At 36.6% G+C, this 24085-nt stretch overlaps 1 protein-coding gene and 3 non-coding genes across 4 annotated transcripts in view; all 4 read right to left on the bottom strand.

The window, feature by feature from the left end:
• LOC134654758 (neurobeachin-like) overlaps positions 1-19548 on the bottom strand; it is a 336665-nt gene extending 317117 nt beyond the window's left edge. Inside the window, exon 1 of the mRNA XM_063510228.1 lies at positions 19447-19548. The gene's annotated coding sequence lies outside the window, so the exon portion shown is untranslated. The remainder of the gene's footprint in view (positions 1-19446) is intronic.
• Trnaa-agc (transfer RNA alanine (anticodon AGC)) lies at positions 7153-7225 on the bottom strand. The gene has a single exon. It is a non-coding gene; the product is annotated as a tRNA-Ala (tRNA).
• On the bottom strand, positions 7707-7779 carry Trnaa-agc (transfer RNA alanine (anticodon AGC)). The gene has a single exon. It is a non-coding gene; the product is annotated as a tRNA-Ala (tRNA).
• On the bottom strand, positions 9048-9120 carry Trnaa-agc (transfer RNA alanine (anticodon AGC)). Its single transcript has one exon. It is a non-coding gene; the product is annotated as a tRNA-Ala (tRNA).
• Positions 19549-24085: the final 4537 nt, after the last annotated feature.

Below are 24085 nucleotides of genomic sequence, written 5' to 3'. Positions count from 1 at the left end.
GATATATTATTAAAATACAAAAAAAATACATTCAGCGTTTTTGAAAATTCATCCCCTAAGGTGGTGAAAAAAGGGTTGAAAGTTTGTATGGATATCAAAATTTTTTTCGAGCGCGGGACTTGAATCTTTGTATTTGGGGATATTATTAAAAGACAAGAAAAGTAATTTCAGCGTTTTGTAAAATTCATCCCCTAACAGGGTTATAAAGAGGTTGAAAGTTTGTATGTGGTTCAAATTTTATTTTAAGCTAGGTACTTGAAAGTTCGTAAAAGAATATATTATTAAAATGCAAGAAAACTAATTTCAGCGTTTTTGAAAGTTCATCCCCTAATGTGGTGAAAAAAGGGTTGAAAGTTTGTATGGATATCAAACATTTTTTCGAGCGCGGGACTGGAATCTTTGTATTTGGAGATATAATGAAAAGACAGGAAAAGTGATTTCAGCGTTTTGTAAAATTCATCCCCTAACAGGGTTAAAAAGAGGTTGAAAGTTTATATGTGGTTCAAATTTTATTTTAAGCTAGGTACTTGAAAGTTCGTAAAAAGATATATTATTAAAATATAAGAAAACAAATTTCTGCGTTTTTGAAAATTCATCCCGTAAAGTGGTAAAAAAGGGGTTAAAAGTTTGAATCCATAACAAATGCTTTGAAACTTCTTAGAAAGGCATGATAGCCGATTACAAAATAAAGTAATTGCAACGTTTTTGGAAGTTCAAACCCCTAAGGGATTTAAAAAGGGGATGAAAGTTCGTCTTGGGGTGCAAATTTTATTTTAAGGTAGGAACTTGAAAATTTGCAAAAAGATATTAAATTTAAACACAAGAAAACTAATTTCAGTGTTTTTGAAAGTTCATCCCCTAAGGTGACGAAAAAGGGGTTGAAAGTTTGTATGGATATCAAAATTTTTTTCGAGCGCGGGACTTGAATCTTTGTATTTGAGGATATTATTAGAAGATAATACAAGTAATTTCAGCGTTTTGTAAAATTCATCCCCTAACAGGTTTAAAAAGGGGTTGAAAGTTTGTACAGGGTACAAATTTTATTTTAAGCTAGGAACTTGAAACTTCATAAAAAGGTATTATATTAAAACGAAAAAAAAAAAACAAATTCAGCGTTTTTGAAAATTTATATCTCAAGGTGGTGAAAAAGGGGTTGAAATTTTGTATGGAGTTCAAACATTTTTGTGAGAACGGGTTGTTGAATCTTTGTACAGAGGCATATTATTAGAATACAAGAAAAGTAATTTCAGCGTTTTTAAAAATTCATCCCCTAAAATGGTTAAAAAGGGGTTGAAAGTTTATATAGGGTTCAAATTTTATTTACTTCAAACTACGTAAATAGGTAGTTAGGTAGTAGGTCTTATTAAATAGAGGACATGAAAATCTTCTAAGGGGGTTGAGGGGGATTATGTCGAGAACAGTTTTATTTAGTTAGGGGCTAGAAACTTCGTGGGTTGTGAAAGACAAATCTCATGCGTTGTATAATATTAATAATTAACAAATGATTAACCGTCCTACTGCAATATTTTGCTGCATAATGTTCTAAGCTAATGTAGAATATATAACCACCAATATACAAATCCACGCGTACGAACTACGAAGTCGCGGGCAACAGCTATCTATCTATATATATAAATGCACGTGTCCTGACTGATTGACTGACTGACTGACTGACTGACTGACTCATCAACGTAGAGCCGAAACTACAAATGCTAGAAAGTTGAAATTTGGACACTAGGTTGCATTTATAAAATGTATAAGAGCTAAGGAGCGATTTTGAGAAATTCAACCCCTAAGGGGGTTAAAAAGGGGATGAAAGTTTGTATGGGGTTCAAGTTTTATTTTAAGCTAGGAAATTGAAACTTTGTAAAAATGTACTATATTAAAAAACAAGAAAATTAATTTCTGCGTTTTCGAAAATTCATCCCCCAAGGTGGTGAAAAAGGGGTTGAAAGTTTATATGGAGATCAAATATTTTTGTGAGTGTTGGACTTGAAACTTTGTATATGGGGATATTATTATAAGACAGGAAAAGTAATTTCAGCGTTTTTGAAAATTCATCCCCTAACAGGGTTAAAAAGGGGTTGAAAGTTTGAATCCATTACAAATGCTTTGAAACTTCTTAGAAAGGCATAATAGCCGATGACAAAAAAAAGTAATTGCGACGTTTTAGGTAATTCAACCTCTAAGGGGGTAAAAAAGGGGATGAAACTTTTTCCTGGGGTGCAAATTTTATTTTAAGCTAGGACCTTGAAACTTCGTAAAAAGGTATTAAATTAAAAAACAAGAAAATTAATTTCTGCATTTTCGAAAGTTCATCCCCGAAGGTGGTGAAAAAGGGGTTGAAAGTTTGTATGGAGATCAAATATTTTTGTGAGTGTTGGACTTGAAACTTTGTATATGGGGATATTATTATAAGACAGGAAAAGTAATTTCAGCGTTTTTGAAAATTCATCCCCTAACAGGGTTAAAAAGGGGTTGAAAGTTTGAATCCATTACAAATGCTTTGAAACTTCTTAGAAAGGCATAATAGCCGATGACAAAAAAAAGTAATTGCGACGTTTTAGGTAATTCAACCTCTAAGGGGGTAAAAAAGGGGATGAAACTTTGTCCTGGGGTGCAAATTTCATTTTAAGCTAGGACCTTGAAACTTCGTAAAAAGGTATTAAATTAAAAAACAAGAAAACTAATTTCAGCGTTTTTAAAAATTCATCCCCCAAGGTGGTAAAAAAGGGGTTGAAAATTTGTACGGAGATCAAATATTTTTGAGAGTGCGGGACTTGAATCTTTGTATTTGGGGATATTATTAAAATACAGGAAAAGTAATTTCAGCGTTTTGTAAAATTCATCCCCTAACAGGGTTAAACAGGGGTTGAAAGATTGAATCCATTACAAATGCTTTGAAACTTCTTAGAAAGGCATAATAGCCGATGACAAAAAAAAGTAATTGCGACGTTTTATGTAATTCAACCTCTAAGGGGGTAAAAAAGGGGATGAAACTTTGTCCTGGGGTGCAAATTTTATTTTAAGCTAGGACCTTGAAACTTCGTAAAAAGGTATTAAATTAAAAAACAAGAAAACTAATTTCAGCGTTTTTAAAAATTCATCCCCCAAGGTGGTAAAAAAGGGGTTGAAAATTTGTACGGAGATCAAATATTTTTGAGAGTGCGGGACTTGAATCTTTGTATTTGGGGATATTATTAAAATACAGGAAAAGTAATTTCAGCGTTTTGTAAAATTCATCCCCTAACAGGGTTAAACAGGGGTTGAAAGTTTGAATCCATTACAAATGCTTTGAAACTTCTTAGAAAGGCATAATAGCCGATAACAAAAAAAAAGTAATTGCAACGTTTTTGGAAATTCAACCCCTAAGGGGGTTAAAAAGGGGATGAAAGTTCGTCTTAGGGTGCAAATTTTATTTTAAGCTACGAACTTGAAACTTTGCAAATAGGTATTAAATTAAGATACAAGAAAACAAATTTCAGCGTTTTTAAAAATTCATCCCCCAAGGTGGTAAAACATGGGGTTAAAAATTTGTACGGATATCAAATATTTTTGAGAGTGCGGGACTTGAATCGTTGTATTTGGGGATATTATTAGAAGACAGGAAAAGTTATTTCAGCGTTTGGTAAAATTCATCCCCTAACAGGGTTAAAAAGGGGTTGAAAGTTTGTATGGCGTTCAAATTTTATTTTAAGCTAGGAACTTGAAACGTCGTCAAAATATATGTTATTAAAATACAAGAAAACTAATTTCAGCGTTTTTGAATATTCATCCCCTAAAGTGGTGAAAAAGGGGTTGAAAGTTTGTATGGATATCAAACAATTTTTCGAACGCGGGACTTGAATCTTTGCATTTCGGGATATTATTAAAATACAGGAAAAGTAATTTCAGCGTTTTGTAAAATTCATCCCCTAACAGGGTTAAACAGGGGTTGAAAGTTTGAATCCATTACAAATGCTTTGAAACTTCTTAGAAAGGCATAATAGCCGATAACAAAAAAAAAGTAATTGCAACGTTTTTGGAAATTCAACCCCTAAGGGGGTTAAAAAGGGGATTAAAGTTCGTCTTAGGGTGCAAATTTTATTTTAAGCTAGGAACTTGAAACTTTGCAAAAAGGTATTGAATTAAGATACAAGAAAACAAATTTCAGCGTTTTTAAAAATTCATCCCCCAAGGTGGTAAAACATGGGGTTGAAAATTTGTACGGATATCAAATATTTTTGAGAGTGCGGGACTTGAATCTTTGTATTTGGGGATATTATTAGAAGACAGGTTAAGTTATTTCAGCGTTCATCCCCTAACAGGGTTAAAAAGGGGTTGAAAGTTTGTATGGCGTTCAAATTTTATTTTAAGCTAGGAACTTGAAACGTCGTCAAAATATATGTTATTAAAATACAAGAAAACTAATTTCAGCGTTTTTGAATATTCATCCCCTAAAGTGGTGAAAAAGGGGTTGAAAGTTTGTATGGATATCAAACAATTTTTCGAACGCGGGACTTGAATCTTTGCATTTCGGGATATTATTAAAATACAGGAAAAGTAATTTCAGCGTTTTGTAAAATTCATCCCCTAACAGGGTTAAACAGGGGTTGAAAGTTTGAATCCATTACAAATGCTTTGAAACTTCTTAGAAAGGCATAATAGCCGATAACAAAAAAAAAGTAATTGCAACGTTTTTGGAAATTCAACCCCTAAGGGGGTTAAAAAGGGGATTAAAGTTCGTCTTAGGGTGCAAATTTTATTTTAAGCTAGGAACTTGAAACTTTGCAAAAAGGTATTGAATTAAGATACAAGAAAACAAATTTCAGCGTTTTTAAAAATTCATCCCCCAAGGTGGTAAAACATGGGGTTGAAAATTTGTACGGATATCAAATATTTTTGAGAGTGCGGGACTTGAATCTTTGTATTTGGGGATATTATTAGAAGACAGGTTAAGTTATTTCAGCGTTCATCCCCTAACAGGGTTAAAAAGGGTTGAAAGTTTGTATGGAGTTCAAATTTTATTTTAAGCTAGGAACTTGATACTTCGTAAAAATATATGTTATTAAAATACAAGAAAACTAATTTCAGCGATTTGAATATTCATCCCCTAAAGTGGTGAAAAAGGGGTTGAAAGTTTGTATGGATATTAAACATTTTTTCGAACGCGGGACTTGAATCTTTGTATTTCGGGATATTATTAAAATACAGGGAAAGTAATTTCAGCGTTTTGTATAATTCATCCCCTAACAGGGTTAAACAGGGGTTGAATGTTTGAATCCATTACAAATGCTTTGAAACTTCTTAGAAAGGCATAATAGCCGATTACAAAAAAAGTAATTGCAACGTTTTTGGAAATTCAACCCCTAAGGGGGTTAAAAAGGGGATGAAAGTTCGTCTTAGGGTGCAAATTTTATTTAAAGCTAGGAACTTGAAACTTCGTAAATAGGTAGTTAGGTAGTAGGTTTTATTAAATAGAGGACATGAAAATCTTCTAAGGGGGTTTAGAGGGATTACATCGAGGACAATTTTATTCAGTTAGGGGCTTGAAACTTCGTAGGTTGTGAAAGACAAGTCTCATGCGTCGTATAATATTAATAATTAAGAAATGATTAACCGTCCTACCGCAATCTCTTGCTGCATAATGTTCTAAAGCTAATGTAGAATATATAACCACCAATATACAAATCCACGCGTACGAAGTCGCGGGCAACAGCTAGTGTTAGATATTTAGAAACCAATATTTTGCTACTTTAATCCTAACCCAGCTAGTTCTGCGAATTTAACCATACATATCTAATAAACGTTACAACATAATAACAAAATGTCTGCTCGATCTGAACATCGATAACAGTACAATTTCTCAAAGGAACTCGTATCAAATGTCCCAGTTCAATACCTATGTGAAAATATTACATTTTCGTGTGTATTCTTATAGCTACGCGAGTCACCGTCGGCGTCACCGGTGTAAAGAGATCTTTAAAGCTTCAAAAAATGCATGAGGTTATCATCAATTCGATCGTTTTTTAGGGTTCCGTACCTCAAAAGGAAAAAAAAAACGGAACCCTTATAGGATCACTCGTGCGTCTGTCCGTCTGTCTGTCCGACCATTCTCATTCTCTCAATTCTGAAGATGGGCTCGGCTCCTTTTTACTTTTAACAATTTTTTTATGATATAGGAGGCAAACGAGCAGACGAATCGCCTGATGATAAGCAATTGCCGTCGCCCATGGACGTCTGCAACACCGGGGGGGGGGGGGGGGTTGCAAGTCCGTTGCCGGCATTTTTAAGATGGGAGGCCTACGTTTTTTTTTTGAATGTTGGAGAAAACTAATTTTTCTTCGGCTTCGGCCAACACTCGACCTCGAAATACCGTGCCGATCTCTCTTAATCAACTGAGCTACCGAAAACTTACTAGAAACATGCAAATCTTTCCCATTCATTCCTTTTTGTTTACGTGCCTTATTTAGCTACATCTATCGGAAGAATGCTCTATCTTAACAGCGCTGGTTTCTATTTAATATAAAAACCCTTTATACTGGTTTTCTGAGCCATTTCCTCGCAGCTTTTTGACTGAACTCGACACGATAAAATCATAATAAATGTCAGAAAATATTTTATCTCTTGACCGATGAAAGCAAAGGCCATGATATGATGCTTGTTAGACTTTTATGTTTTGAGGTAAGGGTAACTCAAGTGAGGTTTGAGGTTAGTGAGTTTCGCCAGTTTAGAACAAGTTTGAGTTTGGAGTGTGGTTCAAAGTTTTTCCAAGTTTGGGATAACTAAGATCAGGACAGATACACTACTGAGGATTTACCGTGATACAATACAATACTCTTTATTGCACACCTCACCATACGTAGTTTACAATGAATGTACAGCAACATAAACAAAGACAATAGAGGTAACAACAGGCGGCCTATATTCGATATTCCATAGTAGAATTTCTACTTTAACTGTAAAAGCGAGCGAAAGAGCGTCCCAAACTCGAATATGGTAAGTTATAGGTACCTGAAACTCTTGCTAAATAGCAAGGGTCAGTTCATCTTATCACAAGACCAATCAGAACTATTTCTTAATAGCGGAAAAAATTAAGTCGTCCATATATTCCGCCGCTAGCGTCATCGTAGTCGTCTTGGACTAGCTAATATTTATTATAAAAAAATCCCTTGGAGGCGCGGGGTATCGATCCCCGTACCTCTCGCATGCTAAGCGAGCGCTCTACCATCTGAGCTACGCCCCCGTTGATGTGGTTGACGAAATTATCGATGCCATTACAGTGAGTCAAGGTAAATAGGAACTGTGCTCGACTTTCAACTTTCGTCTCGCACCGACTTGGCATTGTTAACGCGCGAGTCATATGTAGCGGCAAGCTAAGACCACTCCGCAGATCTATACTTAATGACGCTTACGCTTAAATATAATTGAACTGTCCAAAAGGGAAACAATCAAAGCTGTGTTTAGAAGATACGGTTGGTTATGTCTTCAAAAGCAAATAATTGCGCAATCACATATTTTTTCTGAATCCAATATGTAGATAGTTCCAAAGACATTTGTCTTCATTAAAGTAGGTGCAGTAAGTAGATGACAACTCAAAAAATCCTAAAGGGTCATCTGTTCCTGAAACTATTACTTTCCTTTCTGATATTTTGCAAAAAATAATTTTACAGGAATTACTCCGTATAAAATCTTGGAGCACAGCAGAAATCCAAAAAGAATCTTATTGGAGGCGCGGGGTATCGATCCCCGTACCTCTCGCATGCTAAGCGAGCGCTCTACCATCTGAGCTACGCCCCCGTTGAAAAAAATCGCGAATATTACGACCTGAACCGTATCACATACTACAAACTTTATTCTCAAGACAATTTCTACTCGGTTAAGGACTAGTTACAATTATAACTTGAGCTCTAAGGGCGAAACAATTACTTGTTATTAGAATACAAGATATAAGCTGGTTTGCCGACAATGTCGCAAGAGAGAGCTTGGTAGTGAGCATTGTTAAATGTTGATATAATTAATTGTCCATTCATAAACCTTATTGTAAAGGAATAAAGTAGGTACCTATATCAATGGTCTCGTTATTGCACTTACGCATTCGCATTATGCATATTTAGCCTCGGGCAGAACAAGTAATCACTAAACTAGTTCAGTGATTTGGTAGTTGCAGTTACATAATAACATATTATTGTTTCATAATAAGATTGAATGAAAGGGTAAGAAATTATTTGCTGTCTACATTCCAACGTCATTTTAGTGTTTACATATTTCTTTGTAAATATTAGGTAACTTGATTTATCTGGGTGAGATAAAAGCGTTTAATGTATTTTTTTCTCTTCGTTGCGCGAGATATTATTGTAGGCGACTGTACATAAATGGGAAACACGCATGAGTATACCTATACAATTATACATATCTACGGCATCCGCATAAGTCCTGTTGTTTAATTGTAGCACAATACGACATAACTTATGAATGAACGCTTAAAATTATTATATTAGTTTGTTTCATGTTTGTTTGCATCAAACGAACGTTTGATCGTTAGTATATGTATGTTCTAAAAATATTTACCTCTCATGTATACATGTGAAAATCAAATATAGAAAAGTTAGGTACTGTCATTTGTTTGTGACTTGCTGACTGTACTTCATCTCATTCGGATGTTCATCTGCTTCTCGAGACCTTTCCAATGAGCCTTAACCGATGTGTTTGTCTTTTTCTATGAGGGAGTTCCTTTGGTTAATATTATAGTCGGCATCTATTTGACAGATATTATACTAGAATTTGTAGGATAATAAAATGTATCTTCTTCAAACAAGTCTTGCCTAGTTTGGGGCCACAGGACAGGACATTGCTAATTGTTAATAAGGTTTTTTCTTTTAAATAAAAATTATTCTTATTGTAATCCTAAAATAAAAAAAAATTGGAGGCGCGATTACAAAATAATTCTAATGGGATTGCATTCCAAACAGACCCCTATTGGAAATGAAGAGAGTCGTAGGTTACTTTTAGCAAAAAAAATGTCTACGTTAGTAAACAATTCGACAAAATTTCCAAAAAGAAACCGTTGGAGGCGCGGGGTATCGATCCCCGTACCTCTCACATGCTAAGCGAGCGCTCTACCATCTGAGCTACGCCCCCGGTAACACAAAGGCCGAAAATACACAACTTATTCAATCTTAATAACTCAACATAGCCGCGAGCATTATTTAATCAAAAGAATTTAATTTGCTACCATAAATAATACCTGATATAACAAAGGTTTATTGTAACAAGATTTAATCTATGATAAAATTAATTCTCATAAACACTGTAGGTACCTGTTCATATTAGAATTTAATTTTCTCGTAATGAAACAACATAAAGGACGTTACTATGCGACGTTTATTAATGGAATTTGTTGTTAAAATGTAATCCTGTATTAATATTTTAATTATTATTATAGTAACATTACGTAACTCAAACGGGGGACGTGTACGTAAATCGCGGCATTCGCGGCAGGTACAATCAGCAGATGAAATATGAGTATTAGTTTAAAAACCTAAATGACTTCAATTTACGTGACTCTTAGGTATAGTTAATAGTCACGTCAAGATATAAATGACTTCATAAAATAGAGGTAAAGTAGGTTTTAAAAGTAATAATTTAACACATTTCATTACTATTTGTTGCTTGCAATTAATGCTACGGCAGCACAGGTAATTAAAAATGTCATATGGCGGCTTATTGCCGCTAAATATACCAATAATTTCTCCTAAAACCCTGATTACTACTTTTTCAAGAGAAAACTACGTTTTGAAATACATTCAGCGAGATGAGGAGATGCATATCGCAGCTTATGACCAAGCAACTTCCATTACTTCCAAGATGTAATTTTTTTTGAAAAGATGTGACACGCCGAGTTTGTTGCGGGTCCCATATTGGGATACCCTCCTCCAACTGAGGGGGGACTTAAATCTTCTCGGGGCAGAGGTGTAGGGTTGGATTGGTGCCGGTCTACCTAACTTTATTTGACGTTCATAAGCGCATTGTAATTATGCCTACTTGAATAAACTATCTTTCATCTTTATCTTTATTAAAAGTGTTCTTACTCTAATTCAGGATTTTCACAACATGCTGATTGTTTTACATAGTATTCTATCGTCTGCTGCTGGCGGTATGAGCACATATGGTGTGTGTATAACATGTTTATGTATAAACATACACCCTCGCAGCCCATCCGGTGTGAAATGACATTATCATATCGCGGCTTATTGCTGCAGCATAAACCAATAACTTCGTCCATATGATTTACATAAAAAATGTCGTATATCGCGACGATAAATCGTATAAATATGATTATCAACGCATGTTTTATGAGGACGATAACAATCTGGAAGGAGAATTGAAACAAGACGAATATTGAAATAGATTTTAATTTGAAATATTTATTGTAGTAGATATGTCATGGACCAAGTGATAAATCGGGCATTTTTCATAGTGCCCGGGCATTATGAAAAATGACCAATATGAGATGGCAATTTGATAATTAATTAAATTGGCCGGGCATTTTACATAATACCTAATATCGCCTATTGGGCAATTTGATAATTACTATTTAAATAATTAAATTGCCCGGGCACTTTACATAATGCCTATCACCTATTGGGCAATTTGATAATTACTATTCAAATATAACACTTTAAACTCTCGCGTTTTGTACACATATTTAATTACACAAACGGGTCTAAAACAATGAAATTATATCGCGTTAGACCCGTTTGTGTAATTAAATACTATTCAAATAATGCTGATGCTATAAAAGTAGGTTTAGGTAGGTATGAAGTGAAACATGTCTTACATGTCGAGCGTTTTTCGACTTAAAATACGTGAGTGACCCGTTTTTAATATATTTAATATAAGTAGGTTTAGGTTAGGTTAGAACTGCAATCCCACACACAAAGGAACTGGTTACAGGAAAGTAGATTTAGGTTAGGTTAGAATTGAATCCCCCCACAGAAAAGAGCTGTGTTTAGAAAAGTAGGTTTAGGTTAGGTTAGAATTGCAACCCCCCCACAGAGATACATTATCACTTTGCCCTAGCTCCTGGGCATAATTCATAATGCCCGGGCATTATTCATACTACCCGGTCATTATTCATACTGCCCGGTCATTATTTATACTGCCCGGTTAATCAATTTGCCCGTTACATATCTTTATTATCAAATTGCCCAATGATCACATAACAATATTCATAATGACCAGACAATGCCCACTATACCCAGTTGGGTATTTTACATAATACCTAATATCGCCGCCTAGTAGTTACCCACTATACCCACTTGGCCCAATATAGCTTGTCATTATTCATAATGCCCGGGCATTATACATAATGCCCTCATTAATCACTTGGTCCATAACAGATATAGTAAATCATACCATCAATAGATATACATTTTTTAGATTTTTATTTAAGTAGGTAATTGTTTTTACATTATATATTCACACCCGACTATTTAGACGGTTCGTGTAAATGTGTGTAATTAATTCTTAATAAGTACCTACACAATAAAAAGAGCTCTCTTCCTCATAGACTTACTTCCAAGCCTGACATCGCCGTAATGTGATTAAAATGTTAAAGTATACAATAATGCATATTCATGAACCAATAGCGAGGATGTGAAGCTAGCACGAGCCAGGCCAATTTGAATACCACTACACGGGCAGGAGTGAAGGAATTAAATACGGACACTTATCCTCTAGCTGCCCAGAGGTCAATAAAGTGGTCGCCCATTCCATTCTATTTTGAATATTTACTATGAGGAATCAAGGCTGCATTTGTCTTGGCAAGTTTTGATGTGTGGGGCGGACGTCGTTTACGTTTACGTCGTATAATATATCATCTAACCTAGGGGATATGCCAGCTAATATAGTTTAAAAAATACCTGTTAATAAAATGTCCATTAATATTTATTTATTTATTTATTTTATTACATAGGTATCATTTTATTAAAAATGTATGTTCAATGATGTTCACTGTAAGTATAGCATGAACTCATTTAGCATTACTTACAAAACGTAAAGTTACAAACATCCTAAAAGACTTTAAACGTAGAATAACCAAAAAGGACACCAGTCCAATACTCCAATACGAAAGAATAACAAACATGCCAAATACCTAAACGACTTAAAACAAATAGAACGCGTTCTTCAAAAAATCTCAACAATGTTTATTTGGAGCACAGCTAAGGCGATTACCGCGGGAAATACGTTCGCTCCTCCAGGAATGTTATCCGATCAAATTACCATTGTTACCGGCCGGGAAATCGCTGATTTCATTTAGGTGCTCTTTATCAAATCTAAAGCATTTAAAGATTCCAATCTGTGAAGAAACTGACATTTAAAATCTTTTGTTAAGAATTCTTGAAAGACCGTAATAAATGGATGGGCTTAATAATCGATTAAATTATTATGAACTATTAAACGACCTCCTAGCTCAGTCGGTAGTGACCCTGCCTACGAAGCAGTAGGTCCCGGGTTCGAATCCCGGTAAGGGCGTTTATTTTTGTGTTTGTTAGTACCCATACCTATAGTACAAGCTTTTCTTAGTTTGGGGCTATGCCGATCTGTGTAAAATTTTTCTGATATTGATTTCATTTATATCGAAAAAAAAAAAAACGATTGAAAAAAGTAAGATTTCACTCAAAGACGATAATTTTTAACGGCAAAATCGACTAGTTCTATTACACAAATCTAGTCATTATTAATCGATTTTTAAATTCAATTCAATTCGTTTATTAACTTTTTAAGACAACAGTGATATCATTTTGGTTAGTAGATGAAATAAGACTTAAAAAAACTATGTTTAAACTTAAAAGTTATATTAGACTTCTGTAGAGATGGCTTTTTAAGTTAAATAACATTCGACTAACATTAAGATTACTAACATTCGAATTTTTAAGTCAGAAATCACACCCGTCGTATTTTTTATCCATTAGTAATAGTCTTCGACCTCTCCTAATCCTGAGAGCCCTCATGTTTTATTGTGTCGTGTTATAAGATGAAGGGTCACTACATTTGGGCTCCACAAAGCCAAATGTGATTAGATTGGTCCTTTGAGTGGCGTCACGTCGTCTTCTAGATTCCATTATGTCACAATTGATCCTAGTCTCGTTTGATGTCAAAGTAACGAGGTTTGATATGTAAACCGACAGTTCTAAAAAAAAAGCTTCTACCACAGAATAAATAATAGTACTAGTTACAGAAGATTCACTCTCTAACAAAACGCGTCTATAACGACAGATAAGACCGCTAGGTGGCGCAAGCGCGAGCGTGGCAATTAGGTACTATGTCTAGACACCAAAAATGGTGTGGGCCGCATGTAGGTACTTATAGCGACGCGACGAAATCGGGGAATGAGCCACGCCTGCTTCTACACAGCTTATTTCATAAACAGGTTGTTTAATGCTGTTCATTTTGTGGCAGTCACATAAACTACTACCTATTAATGCACGACCTCAAAAGAGATATAAATATAATAGCGAATAAACTAAATTGTTTTGGTATTTTTGCTCTTTATGTACGACGCAAAATTTATTTAAGTACATACTTACTTTCTGTTTCGATCCTAAAAGATTAATTGAAAAATTCGAAAACTATTTCATCCAAGTAATTGTCTATTTTGTTACAGAAAACAGAGGTGGTTCCGAGTAGAATAAATGAATTCCGAATTCCTAAAATAAATTGGAGAGAAACGGCACAAAGTGGTGCGCTAAGAAAACCTGCAATTTTTATAATTGGCCCTACCTATTTTTGCTAAAAAGATGCAACGCAAAAAGGAATTCCCGCTTTAAATAGCAACGCTAGAGACGCGAATACACATTTTCTTCTATTGTGAATTTGTAGGAAAATTGTATAACTGATGAAGAACAGAAACACGAAAACAAAAACATCTGCAGGTGTGCTACCTAATGCACACTTGTTCATTTCGCCCCAGGGCACAGTGACCCCGTTTCCGTGCTGCAAAGGCAACAATAAAAGGCAGCGAAATCAAGGGAGCGAGGTACCAGGCGAGCATAAGAACACAATAGGCGCTCGCAGAACGTGAGTAACAGAGGGATGTCCTCGCTTATGTGTTCCTACTGAACGGGAAATATATTTGCATAAAGAACGGAGAGCGGCTTGGGCTACTATAGTAGTTTATGCAACAGTGATATAATAAGGGTTCTTAAAATTTTAAGAACCAATTATGAGCTGTTGCATACATTACTTTTTCTATGACAGCTGCAGCAAAAAAAAAAAAAAAAAAAAAAAAAAAAAAGGTTATTATAAAAAAAAAAGAGTTATTATTTAAAAAAAATTGAGTTATTATTTAAAAAAAAAAAGAGTTATTATTGTAAATGAAAACATACCTCTTTCAATCAAGATGATCGGAACTTGTATCTTTAAAAAAAATAAAGCAGTTGTATTATACTCATAAGATGACTGCTAGCAGTCATCTTATGAGCCTATAGACAAATCATTCAAATGACATTGCTTTAGATATCACTGTCAGTCATTTAATTGACACATTTAAGTGCTGGAGTAGAAAATAGTAGTTTATGCAACAGTGATATAATAATTATTATATCACTGTTGCATAAACTACTATTAAACTGCCCTAACGGACCGTATGTGAAGACTTATGAAGAATCCTAGTGTTCCCAGTAAACTGTAATATATGGAGAAAGGCATAAAACTGATTACTAATATTACGTACGCGGCCAGGCGCGCATCATAGCCATTTCCTTCACAACAAAATAGCATTAAGCGGAAGAGAATTTCATATTTTCTCTTTAGAATATTAATGTTGCCATTCGGTTGGGTATGAGCAATGCGTTGGTATTTTCTTGCATGGTCGGACACATTTAAAACGTGCTTGTTTCGATTTGTTCATACGTGTCGTGTGTTTTTCCATTGTTTAAAAGAGAATTCATTTATACTTGGTCAACCAGATCTTGACAGTAGAAAAAGGCGGCAAATTTGAAAAATGTAGGCGCGAAGGGATATCCACTAGCTATACTTGCCCGGTCTGATGAAACCCATTCCATTTTTTATGTGTTACTTTTTTATATTATATTACAGTTCCCATAAGGCTCACCTACAATGCTTTTGATTTCTTAGTAATTCTCAGGCAAACTAAGTTTACATGCTCCAGGTATAATATTGAATTCTTGGAATGCAATGTTTGAAAAAAAAGGTGTGCGTAACGCCTCTCTTATATAATATATAATACATATATTTACATAGGTAGGTACATACATACCATATACAGACGCAACTGATGATACATTGTGTTTGAATTAAATAAGATACTCGTTATACTCGACTCGATTACTTTGTGTCAAACATAATATTTCCTTTTATTTCTCATGCTTACTGGAGCTACGTCATGTAGACATTAAACGAACTCACAATCCTTTTTGGTTTCTTGCTAATTCTCAGGAATACTAAGGCCACATAAATCGTGGGAGATATAACTTCCCACAAGATTTCTTAAGGTCGGCTCCACATGAAAAAACCGTGGGAAAAAACTCCGTGACTTGGTTTTCAGACTTTTGGTTACTTGGTTATTCTCAGGAATACTAAGGCCACAGAAATCAAGAGAGACATTAGTTCCCACAAGATTTCTTAACGTCATCTCAATACACAAGATTGCGAAAAACGCGATTTCCTAATTTCTCATGTTTACTAGAGCAACATAGATCTAGAGAAATAATATCACCCTTAAAAATCCCTTAACGTCAGTACGGTGTGCCGTAACATTTAACCCCACTAAGTCTGTGTTTAACCCGTTGAATGCCGCGCTTGCATCAGTCCCATGTGCCCCGCGATTTCCTAATTCCTCGTGTTTACTAGAGCAAAACAAATCTACAGAAATAATAATATCACCCCACAACATCCTATTATGTAAGTACGTAAGGGAATTTTATTTAAATAAATTCTCCGTGGGAATAAGTCAACTTTTGATTTCTTGATAATTCTCAGGAATACTTAGGCCACAGAAATCAAGGGAGATATTAGTTCCCACAAGATTTCTTAACGTACACAATTTGTCAAAAATGCGATATCCTAATTTTATTTACTAGAGCAACATAGATCTAGAAAATAATAATAATAATAATAATAATATTACCCTTAAAAATCCCTTAACGTAAGTACGGTGTGCCTTGAACCAAGGGTGTTTGATCCCCCGTGGGAAAAATTAAGCATAAGGCTTTCTTGGTAATTCTCAGGAAGACTAAGGCCACAGAAATCAAGGAAGACATGAATAGTTCTTACGAGATTCTTTCTAGTTCGATTCTTAAGTGGGGTTCCACTTAAGTTTTGGATTGTAGACCTTGGACCCCGAATAATACTTCTCATGATGACCAGAGAATCAGAAGAATAATGGAGGTAAACCAAGTAAAACATATGCTTGTTGGAGAGCAGGTAGATAAGGGCAAATTTCAGCTGAAAAAAAGATAACAATGATGTTAATACTAGAAGTTTACAATGCCACTGACAGAAAGTGAAAGTTATTTTGGACATAAATCGAGGGAGATATTAGTTCCCACAAGATTTCTTAACGTCATCTCAATATACAATTTGTCAAAAATGCGATGTCCTAATTTCTCATGTTTACTAGAGCAACATAAATCTAAAGAATAATATCACCCTTAAAAATCCCTTAAAAACGTAAGTACGGTGTGCCTTGAATCAAGGGTTTTTATACAGGATGCTTCCTGTAACAGGAGCAATAAATTAAACTAAAGGCTGTATTCCTCAAACTGACCAACATTTGCTCAGCGACTTTTAAAAATTATGAATCCTTTAGACTTCCTCTTTTTCATACAAAATAAATATTGCCTTCAACGTATGCTGACATCAGTGTGTTTGACGTTGCTTGTCACGCTTTAAACATAACAAAATTTGCAATACATTGCGTCTTAGAATAAACTTTAAAGTGTAATAAAAATCAAAACATGAGTTATTTTCAAAAGTTGTTAAACAAATGTTGGTCAGTTTGAGGAGTACAGCCTACAGTTTAATTTATTGCTCCTGTTACAGGAAGCACCCTGTATAAGATCCCCCGTGGAAAAAAATAAGCATCAGGCTTTCTTGGCAATTCTCAGCCCACAGAAATCGATGGAGACATTAGTTCCCACAAGATTTCTTAACGTCATCTCAATACACATTTTGTCAAAAATGCGATTTCCTAAATGAATAATTCCCATAAGATTAAATACACTGCCTTGAATCAAGAGTTTTTGTATAAGATCCCCCGTGGGAAAAAGTTGCTTTCTTGGTAATTCTCAGGAACACTAAGGCCACAGAAATCAAGGAAGACATCAGATCCCACGAGATTGCTTAAGTGGGATTCCAGGTAAGTTTTGAATTGTACTATTGTAGAACATACATTGAGGACCCCGAATATTAGGTTATATTTCTCATGATGACCAGATAATCAGAAGAATAATGGAGGTTAACCAAGTAAAACATATACTTGTTGGAAAACAGGTAGATAAGGGCAAATTACAGCTGAAAAAAAACATAACAATGATATTTTTATTAGAAATTTACAATGCCACTGACAGAAAGTGAAAGGACAGAAACACTTAGTTTAAAATCCCGCTTTAGTTAAGGAGATCAAAAAATAAGGCGTGGCGTACTAGATGGGAATTACATTTTTTACATTGATATGAAAAAAGCCATGAATGTAAACTTAAATAACAACAGCTTTTCACCATTGGCCAAAACTTGTGTAGATAAAAGATAGTTTTTTTTTGTATACATGGAGGCCTAAAAGGGTTAAACATTTCACATGAATACCAGGAAATTAGGAGTACGACGGAGACCTATTTCTAATAAGACTTTTTTCATTTCAGTCTAAGTAGTTCCTTGGCACCTTTGAAAGGGACTTGGAAACAGTGGTAGCACCCGTAGAGATTTTTGTTCACGGCACCGAAATCTTATAACGTATCAAAATCGCAGGACATTAAACTGAAACCACATTTTCCATTAATTCGGTCCGGGGTCCTTTTTCTCCACTCCAACACGAAGAGAATAATAATTGTAAAACATTACAAATTAAATCCAAATGAACGCCATTAATTATTTATTATACAAAATCTACATTTAAAAGTTAATTCTACTTATAAAACAAGAAATAGAAGTCGATGCGTAGTTTCAAACTACTAACTGAATTGCAACTCGTTGCTAGGGCCTTTCTACACTTTGAAAGGATATCAGATAACGCAAAGAGCTCTCTCATTTAAGTCATGTTTACTGAGATTACGTGTTTGCAGCAAGATTTGTAATATTTGTTCCTATAAACTGCTAATATAATTCGATAAAAATATATCAAAACAAGAGCATTTCACATTGCTATAGCCCGAATTTCCTAATAAGTAAATGAGTACAATTTCCTGGGTAGTCCAGATCGACACCAGGGCCTCAAAAGACGACAGGATTTCGCAGTGAAACTCGTGAGCCCATGCAAGAATGCCCATCTCTGACTGTCATCTCTTACATTGTTTGATTGAGATTCATTAAAGGTAAAATGGAAATTTACTCAAAAAAAAGGTGAGCACTCATACTTCCAAACCTAATTCGCGTCTGTAACCTAGTGATAGTATAATTTTCTCGTATTTTTAGATCTTCTTAAAAGTTCGTTTTCTTGCTAATGCTGTCAAAAATCAAAATTCTCTTGGAAAAGAATTATAATTTTCTTGGCTTCAAGATACCGTCCAAGGTCAGGCTTAACCCAAACAAATGAATGTCGCAGACTGCTCAGTTATTATGTTGTTAAGCAACCTTGCAATTCGCTGGGACTGCTTAATTCGGTCCAGCGGACAATCCTCGGCACAAGGGAAGCAAATAATGTAAACGCTTCTTCAAATTAGTTTAAGATTTAATGTGTTTAATGGCTCCTCTACACGATGGGCCAACGCCGGCCACTCCAAGGGACGCATTTATGCGTTAGAGGGAGCAAGTGATATTGCTATCTCGTTCTACCGCATGGCTGCGTCCCTTGGAGTGGCCGGCGTTGGCCCATCGTGTAGAGGAGCCATAACATAATTTAATACCTGAAGATGAAGGCAGTTAAGAGCCCATCAACGTGCACACTAGCGCCACTGCTAAATAATTCGTCAATCTATGCGTCCAAAGTTAAAACGGCCTTTTTTGTTTTGAGTTCATAGATTGACGAATCCAGCAACATAGAAACTAGTTTGATGTATTCAAAAGGTACTAAATAATACAAGATACAGTACGTAGCGGCCCCCTTTTTTAAATATCACGATTATTTAGCAGTGGCGCTAGTGTGCACGTTGATGGGCTCTTAATAACGTATAATGTTTTTATATTATCGTATTTTAGGTTACTGACAATTCAAACTTCATATTTATAATAATGTGTCGGTTTTTAACCTGCATATATAGAAGATATATTATAAGGGCGTGCACATACCTGCGACAACAGTCTCGGCGCGCGGCAGTCGCTGCAGCACATGGTGGATGAGCCCCACGTCGGTGCAGGCTTGGAGGTTGCGCACACTCTTGCGCAGGATCGCGATGATATAAGGGCGTGCACATACCTGCGACAACAGTCTCGGCGCGCGGCAGTCGCTGCAGCACATGGTGGATGAGCCCCACGTCGGTGCAGGCTTGGAGGTTGCGCACACTCTTGCGCAGGATCGCGATGATATAAGGGCGTGCACATACCTGCGACAACAGTCTCGGCGCGCGGCAGTCGCTGCAGCACATGGTGGATGAGCCCCACGTCGGTGCAGGCTTGGAGGTTGCGCACACTCTTGCGCAGGATCGCGATGATATAAGGGCGTGCACATACCTGCGACAACAGTCTCGGCGCGCGGCAGTCGCTGCAGCACATGGTGGATGAGCCCCACGTCGGTGCAGGCTTGCAGGTTGCGCACACTCTTGCGCAGGATCGCGATGATATAAGGGCGTGCACATACCTGCGACAACAGTCTCGGCGCGCGGCAGTCGCTGCAGCACATGGTGGATGAGCCCCACGTCGGTGCAGGCTTGGAGGTTGCGCACACTCTTGCGCAGGATCGCGATGAACACCGACCAGATCTCCGCCTGCAATCAAAACATTTATTAGCCATGATTTCTAGTAGTCAAGCGGAACCCAGGCACGCATAAGCCGTGGCAATAAGCTAGGGCAAACGCTAGCATAAGCCGTGGCAATAAGCCAGGGCAAACGCTAGCATAAGCCATGGCAATAAGCCAGGGCAAACGCTAGAAAGAAGAAGATTAGCCATGATTTCTACATGTTTTTATTCACCAGGCGATTGAACAACAACAACAATTGATGTTTAAATATGTCCTCAACAAACAAACAACCGTTGGTTTACGACGATAAAAACGCAAATCTTACGTGACACTGTATTGGCACATAGATAAATATGTACCGTAAAACTAGCATACATTTAATAAAGAATACATACGATAAAGATGCATCTATTAAATTATATAAGATACCTTTATAAACCCGTTTGGAAAAATCGTGGAAAACAACGCAGCGTTAAGCCATAATCCACTAGATTGTACATGGACGGTGCACACAGCTTAATAAAGCAGAAACAGTACCTACACAATTTCTCTCTTAACATTAGATGCAGCGTATTTAGGTAATAAGAACATTCGTTTTAATTAACTTTCCCTAACAGCAACACTTAACTGACAAATCATGACTGGCCTTTGCAATAATGTTTATGAATTTTCAGTAATTAACATTGTAGATTGTAGACGATCGTATTTTACGCTATAAGTGTAATTTTAAGGAACTAGCTATGGGCGCCGCGCCGGCCATCCAAGCTCATCAAATATGGCCTATATTTGACATTCAGAGACAATTTTAATATGGCGGTTTTTTTACATAGTTAGCAAGTTCCATAGAATGACACTTTACACCATTTTCAACTGCAACAGCCGACGTTTGCTTTATTTTTAGGCACACTAAATGATGAAACCGGAGGGCGGAGACTATAATAGGGGCAGCTTGTAGCATGCAACAGGTACCTATGTCCAAACATCAAGACATCATTGGCATTGTATGTATGATTCGTAATGCTAGATCTCGTGCCAGGTAATCTACGAAGCTCCACAAAGCGTGCCAAGCGAAAACAACCAGGAATGCGGAATATTTTTAATGAAATTGTTTTTCCTTTGCACCGTTCGCTGCAACGCTCGTAATTTTAACACGAAGTGTGCGCCAACCTTAATTTCCTCTAATTATGCTAATTTTGAGATGTCATGTTTGTTGATGGCAAAAACGACCTACGACCTGACCTTTTGTCACAACTTTACGACTCTAAACTTCATTAGCATACTAGCATAATTAATTTTAATAATGGAACGAAACGAAAGTCAAGCAGAAATCGAGTTACAATTATTGTAACTCGATTTCTGCTCGACTTTCCTTAGTTTAACTCTAAATTCGCCCCTCATTCAGTGCCTTAAAATGTAAATTCCTGAAATTGGCTAAAAAGTCACACAAGTCTAAATTTATTCCCAAGAAGAACAGGACAACAGGGCCAAGCGGGAGGCCTTATAAGCCGTTTCGACCCTTTTTTTGTCCTATGCCCATATTTCAAAGTCACACATGGTTATTTTAATTCCCAGGAACACGAGGGTAACAGAGCGTATAAAGAGCTTAATACTTTTAAAAATGCTTTGAACAGTTTTTGTCTATAAAAAGGTGCAAGAAAAAAATCCTTTTCATATTTTATTTAATAACAAACGCGTTTCAGAAATGAAGCACCAGGGCACCAGAAGCAAGCAGGAGCATGAAACAAAGCGTTCATTCTCGCCTAACGAGAGCGGTTGTAATTGCATTACATTCTTCTACGGTTAGCGGAACAATCTCGGGGAAATTACAAATACAGCGGGAAATCTCACGATTCAACTTGGAATTCGGAAAATTTCAAACAAACGCTTCTTAAAGGAGTTTAATGGCATTGTTAAGCCACGCATTTAATACATTATCACGTTTCTTACTAAACTTTAACCAAGGCTTAATTCCGTGAATTATTATTAATTTAATTAAGTGAAAATGTAATATATACAAACTAGTTTTAGTCCCAAGATATATCTACTAGAAAATCATCGCGCAACGTCTTACAGTCGCTATCAGATATATCGGAGCGGCCAAGGTGCTCACAAACATCTGACCACGCGTCTATTGTCAAATCATAGGGTGCATGTCCAGATATTTTTGATTACCTCAGCCGCTCCGATACATCCGATAGCGACCATACAACCGCTTGAGATATTCAATTCGTGGAATTCTACCTGACTCTGCGGTTGTATTTTTTTAGTTATAATTTTAAAATGGCCAACCAATGGGAGCCATGCGGCGTATAGTCCCACCCACCTATTTTAACCGTACACCCCTTGGGAATGTAATACCTCCATGGATTTCCTTACAACCTGGTAGCTGGTTTGAATATGACACGTGATTAATTAAAAAATAGGCGACAAAAGAATGTGGGGATAAGTGCAGGGGTGTGGGATACGATATTTTTTTTAAAGCAACTAATTAAATGCAGTCGTTTGAAAACCAGTTAATGCTTAGTTGGAGTTTTTTCAATGTTTAATATTTAAACGAAATTTTCCGCACGGTCAAAGTGATTTAATTTAGTAAACCGCATCATTCAATTCGTACGAATAAATGCATGAATGAACATAAATTACCTCAAATAGAGGCTGAGCGACCTAATTTCGTTTCGATATTAAGGATTCTGCCAACGAGTTGGTCATACAAACCAGGGATGTTGCGAACATCCGCATCCGCATCCGCAACCGCGGAACTTCCGCATTATTTTCAACATCCGCATCTGCATCCACATCCGCATAAAATCGATGCGGAGCTTATGCGGATGCGGATGTCGAACAAGTCGGTAGGTACAGGAATGTCTTAGCGGCGGCGTAAGTGCTAGGTAATTTGTCATTACCTATAATGCCGGCTGTACACTCTCGGCGAGACACCCCGAGACAGACCGAGAACGAGAGTGTACATGATGCTCTCGCCTTGTCTCGCCCGCTCGGGTCTCGCCTCGGTACGTCTTGGTCGCGTGTCGGTTTTTTGCGGCCGAGTCAAAGGGTCTCGTTCGCTCTCGCGAGGCAAACGAGATCAAGCATGTACATTCTCGTTCATTTAGTAATTAATTGTAGTAGCTAACAGCACAAAGAGTTACGGCAGCAGCAGTTTCTAGGTCCATCGTAGACGATATCCGCTGTTCAAATGAGGCAACGAGAGTGTACATGGTGTGCTCTCGTCGAGGACTTCTCCCCCGAGACTCTCGGCGAGGACTTCTCCCCCGAGACTCTCGGCGAGAGGTCTCGACTGAGAGTGTACAGCCGGCATAACGAAATCGTCTAGAATCTAGATCCAGAAAAGTCGGCGAAGTTACTGTTTATTAAATATAACGCACCTATATTCTTGCTCAAATACTAAACTTTTCGTTTTTTTTAATAAAAAAATACTAAAAATGTAATATTTGACGTTTTCTAAGTACCTAATCTTGACATCCGCATCCGCGGATATGAGCCTTTAAGTATCCGCATCCGCGGATGTCAAAAAATCTGTATCCGCAACATCCCTGATACAAACAAAGTATAAGCTTTTAATGCGTGTTTAGCGCCTATGTATCTGTTTTGAACTTGTTTCTCGGGTTCTTGATCTCTCTAATCGCGTGTTCGTGCATGGCTTTACTTTATAGCAGCGGTCGGCAACCTGCGGCCCGTGAACCTATCACTTGCGGCCCGCGAGCCTCACTGGCTATTTTGTATATAATATTGACAAACGACAATGTCTGATAAAGTCATTCAGTATTAACAAAGTACGGCCCGCGTCAACTTCGTTAACTACTATGTGGCCCTTGGCTGCTAAAAGGTTGCCGACCGCTGCTTTATAGATATAGACTAATATAGAGGCTGTACAAATAAGTAGAAGGGAAGGGTAGGGGGGATAAAGAGTATTTGTATTGTATTGTAGAAGGAATTAGGACTCTAGGGTATATAATAATAGTAAAACGTCATCTCGCTCGACTCTGAGGTTGTCCAACAGGGAAAGTACATTA

This window comes from Cydia amplana, chromosome 15 (assembly GCF_948474715.1).
Source record: "Cydia amplana chromosome 15, ilCydAmpl1.1, whole genome shotgun sequence".
In the NCBI taxonomy this organism is placed as follows: domain Eukaryota; kingdom Metazoa; phylum Arthropoda; class Insecta; order Lepidoptera; family Tortricidae; genus Cydia; species Cydia amplana.
Note: the sequence above shows the minus strand (reverse complement) of the source record. Positions and strands in the feature narration are given on the sequence as shown.